General features: G+C 45.2%; 1 pseudogene; it reads right to left on the bottom strand.

The window, feature by feature from the left end:
• Window positions 1-4,671: 4,671 nt before the first annotated feature.
• On the bottom strand, window positions 4,672-8,943 carry LOC104680964 (annotated as a pseudogene).
• Between the last annotated feature and the right edge of the window lie 2,505 nt (window positions 8,944-11,448).

Genomic DNA, 11,448 nt, shown 5'->3' with positions numbered 1-11,448 from the left:
TTGGCCCAGACCACACAAAATGTGGATTTGCCCACTTCTGAGGTGGGGAGGCTGCAAGTGGAGGAGGCTCGGAGGCTCAGGATGGTTAGTTTGAAATGTCTACAGAACCACAAAGTATCTCTGTCATAGGCAGTTCAACTTGTGACTGAATGCTGGAAGGTTTGAGCACGGATATATGAATTTAGGAGTTATCTTACACTGTTATTTCAAGTCATGATACTGAGTGAGACCATCAAGGCAATGCATGTAGATGGAGAAGAGAACACACAGAGCATGAGCCGGGGACCAACTCTACATCATTAAATGGTTGATGACAGTATTACCAGAAAGGCCAGGCCTTGCATCTGGATCCTGCTGTTTGCTGCACAGAAGGCCAATCAGCAAGACAACGAGTATTTTCAGGGATGAAGACTTTATTCGGTGCTGCAGCTGAGGAAAATGGGAGATCAATCTCAAATCCCTTTCCTCAACTGACTAAAACTAGGGGTTTATACATCAGGGAAGAAGTGTAACTATGTGTGAGAAAACAGGAATTAGGAAGGGGTAAGGAAGAGGAATGGGTCAACAGGCAGCAGATGGTCAGTTAGGCAATCATGATGGGTAAGGGGTATAGCATCTCGTTTTCCAGATGTGGTAATCCAGTAAGTTTCAGTTTCTTTATACTATTTGGGAAGGCTGATGCTTGGTTTCCTGAGAAAGGAAATCAGATAAGACAAAAGTGTCTCGAGTTTTAGGAATGGGAGGCTCAATGTCTATAATGTGTTTATTCAAAAGAAACCATAAATATCAATTCTATGGGACACTGGAGCTGGTTTCTATTTATCAATTCCTTGATCATGGGGAATCTGGACATGATCTTTCTGGCTGCTTTATGCTGAGGAGGGGTATTGTGGGTGGCTGCATACCATAGATGACCACATGGCCACTCAGATGAACTCAAAGGTTAATCTAACACTATAGGCCAGGCGCGGTGGCTCAAGCCTGTAATCCCAGCACTTTGGGAGGCCGAGACCATCCTGGCTAACACGGTGAAACCCCGTCTCTACTAAAAAATACAAAAAACTAGCTGGGCGACGTGGCGGCGCCTGTAGTCCCAGCTACTCGGGAGGCTGAGGCAGGAGAATGGCGTGAACCCGGGAGGCGGAGCTTGCAGTGAGCTGAGATCCGACCACTGCACTCCAGCCTGGGCGACAGAGCAAGACTCTGTCTCAAAAAAAAAAAAAAAAAAAAAAAAAAATCTAACACTATAGTTTTCTTTTCTTTTCTTTTTTTTTGAGATGGAGTTTTGTTCTTTCACCCAGGCTGGAGTTCTGTGGCACGATCTCTGCTCACTGCAACCTCTGCAGTGAGGTTCAAGTGATCCTCCTGCCTCAGCTTCCCGAGTAGCTGGGATTATAGGTGCCCACCATCACACCTGGCTAATTTTTGTATTTTTAGTAAAGATGGGGTTTCACCATGTTGGCCAGGCTGGCCTTGAACTCCTGACCTCATGATCCACCCACCTCGGCCTCCCAAAGTGCTGGGATTACAGGCGTGAGCCACTGTGCCCAGCAGCACTATAGTTTTCTTTGGAAACACAGTTTTTCTCTCTGTAGTCCCTGACTTCCATCAAAGGCAAATCATAGCAGGAACAACCTACCTGCAAAACAAGCTTCAGTCCCACCATACTTATCCAAACAAAGTACAGCAAGAATCACTGTTCGTACAGTTCCTCCTAAATTGGCTTTGCTGGAACCCTTCACAAGGAATCTCTCAGACTCGACATCCAAAGACCTCTCAAGCCCAGCCAAAGATCTGTCTGCACCTGCAAATACCTGCATGAATTGGGTGAAACCCCCTTTTCTTGAGGCCCCCAAACATCTTGAGGTTCCTGGGCCTATCAGAAAATGACACTGTATTTACTACAGGCCAGGAACCCTGCAAGGGAACTGTGTACACAAGATATGAGGCCAGTCCTTCCAAGAGCTCCCATCAGCTCCATAAAGTCAGTCTTTTTTTTTTTTTTCGAGACAGAGTCACGCTCTGTCACCCAGGCTGGAGTGCAGTGGCGCTATCTCAGTTCACTGCAAGCTCTGCCTCCTGGGTTCACGCCATTCTCCTGCCTCAGCCTCCCAAGTAGCTGGGACTATAGGCACCCACCACCATGCCCGGCTAATTTTTGTATTTTTAGTAGAGACGGGGTTTCACCATGTTAGCCAGGATGGTCTCAATCTTTCGACCTTGTGATCCACCCACCTCAGCCTCCCAAAGTGCTGACATTACAGGCATGAGCCACCATGCCTGGCCCATAAAATCAGTCTTAATTCCTCAAAGCAGTCTCTCACCGTCAAAAATATGCCATTCCTGTCAAAGCCTTGGGAAAATACCCAGTGCCTACAATTGTGTTATAAAATAACATGGATTTTAAAAAATAGAGATAGGGTCTTGCTCTTTTACTCAGACTGAAGTGTAGTGGCATGATCCTAGCTCACTACAGCCTCAAACTCCTGGGCTCAAACAATCCTCCTGCCTCAGCCTCCCAAGTAGCTAGAAAACAGATTCTTGAGAAAGATTTACAAAAATTTCTCCTGACTCAAAAACAAAACAAAAAGAATCAGCAACATTTGAAACACACACAAAAAGTAATAAAATAAATTCAGTCCTTGAAATAAATATCTGTGTTTGTGTGTGTGTGTGTGTGTGTGTGTGTGTGTGTGTGTGCCATTTCTCCCTAATTCCGTTTCTCAACTGCATGCATCCTTAACTCATGAAAGATACTTTTTACCCTCTTGGCTCCACAGTTAATGGAGAAAAAAAAATCAAGAGTGACTTCTAAGATTGCTTAATATACTATATAATGCAATATTTTTATTTATAATGAAATAACTTAGTACAGTCCATGAAACTCCTGCTCTGCTTCATACGGCATAAACAAATGTATACATAATTATATATTTTACGAATATATCAGCCTTCTAATTAGAGTCCTGGAAGTTTTCTATCTAGGCCAGTAGGACAATTTCCAAAGTTACCAGAAACTTGAATTCAAGAGTTCTTTTTATTAACTCTCCCAAAGAAGCCCTGGACTGTAGCTGACCGTGAGCCACCTTTGGAGAAGACTCAAGGCCAAACAATAATCATGGATGACAAAAGTCTTAGGACAACCACAGTTAAAAAACAATGGACAAGGAAATTTGGTTATTTCTGTGACAAACGACTACGACACATGTACTTTTCTCAAATTTTAAGAGTGGGAGGGGGAGGCTGAGACGGGCGGATCACGAGGTCAGCAAATCGAGACCATCCTGGCTAACAGGGGAAACCCCGTCTCTACTATAAAATGCAAAAAACTAGCCGGGCGAGGTGGCGGCGCCTGTAGTCCCAGCTACTCGGGAGGCTGAGGCGGGAGAATGGCGGGAACCCGGGAGGCGGAGCTTGCAGTGAGCTGAGATCCGGCCACTGCACCCCAGCCTGGGCGACAGAGCAAGACTCCGTCTCAAAAAAAAAAAAAGAGTGGGAGGGTCAATTTCTATGTTTATTCAAAAGAAACCACAAATGTCAGTTCTATGGGACAAATGGGCTGGTTTTAACAAGAAACTGACAAGCTCACATTAGGAGTTCTAACTGTCCTCCCACAAAGGTATATTAAGCAATCTTAGAAGTCACTATTGGTGATTTTTATTTTCCATTAACTGTGGAGTCAAGAGGATAAAAAGTATCTTTCATGAGTTAAAGATTTATGCAGTTGAGAAATGGTATTAGGGAGAAATGGAACACACACACACACACGTTTTATTGCAAGAAATGGGGGTCGTGTGTGGTAGCTCATGCCTGTAATCCCAGCATTTTGGGAAGCTGAGGAAGGAGGATTGCTTGAGCGTAGGAGATCGGTCAGAGTGGTGGGAGAAGCTGTAAGAAAAGGACGCAAACCTTCTGAAAGGTCAGATGTCTCTGCATAGCTTTGGGGGAGAATAAGCTGAAGGCAGCTGTTCTCTTACCCTGAGGCAGAGGGCAAGGAGTAGGTACAAGGAAGTGTAGGGGAATTTAACATAAACAGGCTTGTTTGCTTATGTTAACTAGGAACCAACCTTTGATCATCCATGAGCGAGACTGCTCCCATAAAGGGGGAACAATAATGTTAATTACCCACAGATTGTGTTGGCTCCAGGCTTTTGGCATTATGTCTGTACTGAATAAAAGCAAGCAGCCCCAGCTTACTGAGACTGCTCACTCTTCAGCAGTCCCCTAGCTGCTCTTACACTACATACCTGTGTCTGAGTACTCGTTTCATCCATTGCTCAGCCAGGGTCTACAGGACGGACCCAGCTCTTGAGGCCAGGAGTTAAGAGACTAGCCTGTGCAACATAGTCAGACCATTCCTCTACAGTAATTTTTTTTTTTTTTTGAGACAGAGTCTCACACTGTCACCCAGGCTGGTGTGCAGTGGTGCAATCTTGGCTCACTGCAACCTCTACCTCCTGGGTTCAAGCGATTCTCCTGCAATCCTCGTGTGATTGCCCTGTCCCTGCTGCTGGGCTTGAGCGTGGGAGGCAGAGGCTGCAGTGAGCCACGATCGTGTCACTGCACTCCAGTTTGGGCAACAAAAAAAAAAAAGAAAAGAAAAGAAAAAAAAGAAGGTTTTAAAGATACCATTAAGTAGCCTATAGCTCTAAACTCTGATCTGCTTCTTACCTAATCCTTTTCTTTTTGCGGGGGGCTGTTAGACACTCTTGCACTGCCCATAAACTCATTCAGCAACTTATTTCTAGGGATCTTATTATGCTTCCTAAAAAGCCCCAACATTTTCCAAGCTTCCTGGATTCTCCCAGCCCTTAAAAAGAGGACAGCTGGCCGGGCGCAGTGGCTCATGTAGGTAATCCCAGCACTTTGGGAGGCCAAGGCGGGTGGATCACCTGAGGTCAGGAGCTCGAGACAGCCTGGCCAACATGGCGAAACCCTGTCTCTACTAAAAAGACAAAAATTAGCCAGCATAGTGGTGGACGCCTGTAATTCCAGCTACTTGGGAGGCTGAGGCAGGAGAATCGCTTAAACCCGGGAGGCAGAGGTTGCAGTGAGCCGAGACCGCGCCATTGCACTCCAGCCTAGGCGACAAGAGTGAAACTCTGTTTCATAAAAGAAAGAAAGAAAAAAAAAAGGACGGCTATACAGTTGAGAGAGAGATAGCTGGCCAATTCAGATTCAGAGTAGTGTGTCTGACAGGCTGGCTTTCATATGCAGATTTGATATCAGCAGCATAGTCAGCAAATGCCACCTGAAGCTCTGGTGGGTGCTTATCCATTGCCATGAGTGTCAGGATCTCTTCTCTCAGGTTGTTGCAGGAAGTGTGACCATATTCTTTATTATCTTTCCAAATTTGAGGAATCACTTCCAGCCGATTAACCACATCCCATGCTCGGAGATCTATCAGTGTTTGGGAGTGGGGGAAGAAGGCTGAAGGTATCAGGTATGCCACTTCAAGATGACATCAATTTATTCCATCAGACAAATCAAATTGAAGAATGTGGAATAATAGAAATTACGCCGATGACCAGGTCCAGTGAATTTTCGGTTGTCTCCAGTATTTAAAAGGCCATGTAGCTGGGTATGGTGGCTTACACCTGTAATCCCAGCACTTTGGGGGGCCGAGACGGGCGGATCATGAGGTCAGGAGATCGAGAGCATCCTGGCTATCACTGTGAAACCCTGTCTCTACTAAAAATACAAAAAAATTAGCCGGGCGTGGTGGTGCGTGCCTGTAGTCCCAGCTACTTGGGAGGCTGAGGCAGGGGAATCGTGTAAACCTGGGAGGTAGACCTTGCAGTGAGCCGAGATCACGGCACTGCACTCCAGTGTGGGCGACAAAGCGAGACTCCATCTCAAAAAAAAAAAAAAAAAAAAGCAGGCAAGTTCTAGATCTTTGAGAGATGATGAGGATACTCTCATGGCTTACTGAAAAAACATCATCATCCAGGTCCTTTGGAGAAAATCTCTTTCCTATTAATTCATTCATTATATCATAGACGGTGAAGGATGATCCATTTGAAGGGCTTCCAGGCTTATAAAACAGCTGAATAAAATGAGTGGTTTTTTTCAAATGAGTGGTTTTTCTCATCCATCCCAGTTCTCCAGGAGACACCAGCAGATGTCCTATAATTCAAATCTGATGCTATCAACTTGGAGCCTCAGATCCCACAGGTTGAGGACTAAGTCCCGTAAAATTGCCCTTCACTTCAGATGCCAATCACAATCACCAGGTTGTGGCCTGTGCTTTTAACCAGCTACATTAGAATTGGTGTTCCCACAACCACCTAGAACTCATTTCTAGAATGGCTCATAGAACTCAGGGAAAACTTTGCTTATGTTTACTGTTTTATAATAAAAGATATCACAAAGGATACAAACAGCCAGATAAAAAAGATACATGGGGCAAGATATATGAGAAGAGGTGTGGAGCTTCCATGCCCTCTCCAGGCACACCTAATGTGTTCAGCAATCTGGAAAGCTAAAATCTTGTTGTCCAAGAGTTTTTATAGAGCTTCATGTCGAGCCACCCCATCCCTTCCCCTTCACAGAGGTTGGTGAGTGGGGCGAAAGTTTCAACTCTCTAATCTTTCTGGTGACCAGCTTCATCTTGAGTCTGTCTAGGGGCTCCACCCTAAGGCATCTCATTGGTATAAACTGAGATGTGATCAAAAAGTCATTAAAAAATAACAAAAGACATTTCAACACACAGGAAATTCCAAGGGCTTTAGGAGCTCTGTGATAGAAATCAGAAAGTCAAGCCTATTCGAGTTTGGAGAGGCTAACACTGGATAGCGTGAGCACCAATACAATGAGAGAAATAGATTATAACACAGCCGATAAAAATCCTCCAGTCCATGTGGCTTCTAAAATAATTAACTTAAAAAGGCTGGGCTGGGCTGGGCGCAGTGGCTCACACCTATAATCTCAACACTTTGGGAGGCTGAGGCAGGTGGATCATCTGAGGTCAGGAGTTTGAGACCAGCCTGGCCAACATAGTGAAATCCCATCTCTACTAAAACAACAACAAAACAAAAACTAAAAAACAAAATTAGCTGGGTGTGGTGGCACACACCCATAGTCCAGCTACCTGGGAGGATGAGGCAGGAGAATCACTTGAACCTGGGAGGTGGAGGTTACAGTGAGCCGAGATCGTGCCACTGCACTCCAGCCTGGAAGACAAGAGTGAGACTCTTTCTCAAAAAAAAAAAAAAAAAAAAAAAAAAAAAAAAAAAAACAGAAACAAAGAAAAAGAAAAACAGAAAAGAAAAAGGATGGATGGGTAAAGTCCTTTACAGGAATGTCAACTTACAAGTATAAAATGTAAAGAAGTAATAGAAATAGAATCCCCACAAGCAGTGATCACAGATTCAAGGAATAATTGTCAATGGAGGCTAAAACTAGAGGGTGAAGTGGGGGGACTTAATATTATTCAGACATTGCAAGGAATTGCCCCACAAAGTACTTATTAATTACAAAGAAGAAAGAGTGGAGAGATCTAGTAGACAACATCTTAACCAAGTAGTCAAAGTTCAAATCCCCCAAATGGACAAAGTGTATACTTAGGGGCCACCTCATAGGACATAACAACATTGTCAATTCTGGGGCAAAACAATTGCGTTCATTGAATTATTGTTGGAACTCTGGAAAAGGTATACATTTTTCACAATAAATAACTTGTCCTCCAAATCGCCAATGTACTGAATACCTGATATTGGGCAAATTACATGTCTTCCTGGGCCTCAGTGTCCTCACATTAAAAATATGGAGATAATATTATTACTTATCCGCTCAATTGTAAGGTTTACAAAAAGAAAATACATAGTTAATAACTTTACTCAGGGCTCAGTAAATGTTTGCTATTTGGAATAAACTGATAGGAGGCTACATGCAATCTCTACTTACCTGTTTAGCATGAAGCTACAAAAAAAAAATTGTTTTAATGTTAATACTGGTCAGCTGTGCCTGAACTTTTTTTTTTTTTTTTTTTTGAGATGGAGTCTTGCTCTGTGGCCCAGGCTGGAGTGGCAGTGGCGCGATCTTGGCTCACTGCAACCTCCACCTCCCGGGTTAAAGCAATTCTCCTGCCGCAGCCTCCTGAGTATCTGGGGCTACAGGCGCCCGCCACCAAGCCCGGCTAATTTTTGTATTTTTAGTAGAGACGGGGTTTCATCATGTTGGCCAGGCTGGTCTCGAACTTCTGACCTCAGGTGATCTGCTCAGCTCGGCCTCTGAAAGTGCTGGGATTACAGGCGTGAGCCACGGCGCACGGCTTGTGCCTGAATTTCAAAGAGAAGAAGATAAAATGAGGCATGCCCCTTCTCCTTCCTATCATGGCCGAACCAGTGTTTCAGGTTAACTTTGCCATGCTTTTAGCTGAGAGGAGGGGTCCGTTCAGTTGGCTGGGAGCTTAGAATGCTATTTTTGGTTTACAGCTCTGTGATTCACTCGGGAGAGATGCGGAGTTAGGACAACAGGAGAGAAGCGAACCCGGACAGCAACGCCTCCCTGACATCCACCGCTCTGGCAGGGAGACCACGCGGCCGGGGCCCGCCCGACCGCAGGTCTCGGGCCCCGCAGCGCTAACAGCCGCGGGAGGGGGACCCAAACGTCAGTGGTCCCCAGAATCAGGACCCTACCTTGCTCCAGCATCTCGCCAGCCCTCCCTGCAGTCACTGAGCGCCGCGGAGAGGACCAGCCAGGCGCGCCCCGCCCCTCGAGCCCCGCCCCCGAGCCCCGCCCCTCGAGCCCCGGCCCTCGAGCCCCGCCCCGAGCCCCGCCCCCTCGAGCCCCGCCCCCTCGAGCCCCGCCCCCTCGAGCCCCGCCCCGCCTGGGGACGCATTTCCCTTGCCTGCACCCAAGCCGGTAAAAGGGTAGACGTGGCAGCTCAAGGCACCTGCACCCAGCAGGTTGCAGGCCCCGCTCTCCCAGGGAGACAAACATACTTGCGGAACCCCACAGAGAGGTGAGGCTAAAAAGAGGTACCGGTGATGATACCCGGGCTTTTAAGGGCACGGAGTTGAGAACTGGAGTGAAACATACAAATAAAAGGAAATAAAAGCTCATCAAGGTTTCTTTTTTTTTTTTTTTTTTTTTTTGAGACGGAGTCTCGCTGTGTCGCCCAGGCTGGAGTGCAGTGGCCGGATCTCAGCTCACTGCAAGCTCTGCCTCCTGGGTTTACGCCATTCTTCTGCCTCAGCCTCCCGAGTAGCTGGGACTACAGGCGCCCACCACCTCGCCCGGCTAGTTTTTTGCATTTTTTTTAGTAGAGACGGGGTTTCACCGGGTTAGCCAGGATGGTCTCGATCTCCTGACCTCGTGATCCGCCCGTCTCGGCCTCCCAAAGTGCTGGGATTACAGGCTTGAGCCACCGCGCCCGGCCATCAAGGTTTCTTTGTGTTGCTGATGGTGTAGCGCAGGTCAGATAATCGCCCTGCAGAAAGGTCAGTTCAGGAATTTGGGATCCAGGATGACTTCTGATTATTCCCCAGAGGTACCGCCTGTGCACTGTTGGCCTCCCTTCTCCACGACTTCACCTGCATTTTGATGTACAATTTTAAAGCTTCCCGATGTGGTATTGGAAATGGAATCCTGTGTCTTTTGGGAAACATTTACTAAAAGGCATCACATCTTGTTCTCCGTTTTCAGGAAGTTCACTCCTTCCTGTCAGTACTTTCACTAGACAATTAAAATAAACATAGATCCAATTTAGAAGAATGCTATAAAGATACAAAAACACATAAAAACAAAATGTTATTTTAAAATACTGAATTAAGAAAACACTTGCAGTGTCTAGGACAAATGCAGCATAATATTTAAGTCTCAAAGAAATATTCTACCTAAGAAAGAAGCAAAGAATCTGAAAGCTAAGAAAAGAAAAATAAAATATGGCAAATACAGTTGATGAAAGGTGTTCAAACACGCTAGTACTCAAATTAAAAATAAAACAATGAGATATTTTTCCAGCTCTAAGATCTATAATGATTGAAAATTTGATGGCTGGGCATGGTGGCTCATGCATTTACTCTCAAAGCACTTTTGGAGCCCTAGCGGGTAGGATCGCTTGAGCCCAGGAGTTGGAGGCTGCAGTGAGCCATGGTTGCACCACTGCATTCCAGCCTGGGTGACAGAGTAAGACCCTCTCAAAACAAATAAATAAATAAACAAATACAATTTAAAAAAGAAAGAAAAGCATTTTAAATAACGAAACTGAAGCAGGTCAGGGTCACTGGTGTCATTGTTTAAGGTGTTATCTAAGCTCGTGGTCTCATGACCAAGAAAATTAAGCAGTGTGGACACAAACGGTGAGGTTGGAGCAAAAATAGAAGCAGAGAGTAAAATGGTGATTGCCAGGGGCTTGGGTGAAGGGGAAATGGGGAAATGTCGGTCAAGAGGTACAGAGTTCCAGTTTTGCATGATAAATTTTTGGGGATTTAATGTACATAGTGACATTATTTGACATATGTACATAGTGACATGTGACATAGTTAACAAACTAGAAAAAAATTTTAAATGGGATGTTCAGAAACGAAAAAACAATACTACTTGACATTTGCTAAGAGGATAGAATTTTTTTTTTTTTTGAAACGGAGTCTCGCTCTGTTGCTCAGGCTGGAGTGCAGTGGCATGATCTTGGCTCACTGCAAACTCCGACTCCCGGGTTCACACCATTCTCCTGCCTCAGCCTCCCAAGTAGCTAGGATTACAGGCACCTACCACCACACCCGGCTAATTTTTTTGTATTTTTAGTAGAGATGGGATTTCACTGTGTTAGCCAGGATGGTCTTGATCTCCTGACCTCGTGATCCACCCGCCTCGGCCTCCTAAAGTGCTGGGATTACAGGCGTGAGCCACTGTGCCTGGCTGCTAAGAGGACAGATTTTTATTTTTTGCTACAAGGTTAGATCTTAAGTGTTCTTCTGCATGGGGGAGAGAAGGATATTTTTTTTTTAAGTGTTCTGACCACACACACACACACACAAAATGTATAATTTGAGGTGGTTAATACATCAATCAGCTTGATTTGATTATAGTAACCATATCATATTATATATGTATATCAAAATTCAAATTGTATATTTAAAATATATATCTTTTTTGTCAACTGTACCTCAATAAAGCTAAAAAGTAAATACAAGGCTCAGGACGGTGGCTCACACCTGTAATCCTAGCACTTTGGGAGGCTGAGGCAGGTGGATCACCTGAGGTCAGTAGTTCAAGACCAGCCTGGCCAATATGGTGAAACCCCATCTCTATTAAAAATACAAAAAACTAGCCAGACGTGGTGGCAGATGCCTGTAATCCCAGCTACTTGGGAGCCTGAGGCAGGAGAATCACTTGATTCCGGCAGGCGGAGGTTGTAGTGAGTTGAGATCGCACCACTGTACTCCAGTCTGGGCAACAAGAGTGAAACACTGTCTCCAAAAAAAAAAAAAAGTAAATACAATA

This window comes from Rhinopithecus roxellana, chromosome 12 (assembly GCF_007565055.1).
Source record: "Rhinopithecus roxellana isolate Shanxi Qingling chromosome 12, ASM756505v1, whole genome shotgun sequence".
NCBI lineage: Eukaryota > Metazoa > Chordata > Mammalia > Primates > Cercopithecidae > Rhinopithecus > Rhinopithecus roxellana.
The sequence above is the reverse complement of the archived record's forward strand: the minus strand, read 5'-3'. Positions and strand labels throughout refer to the sequence as shown.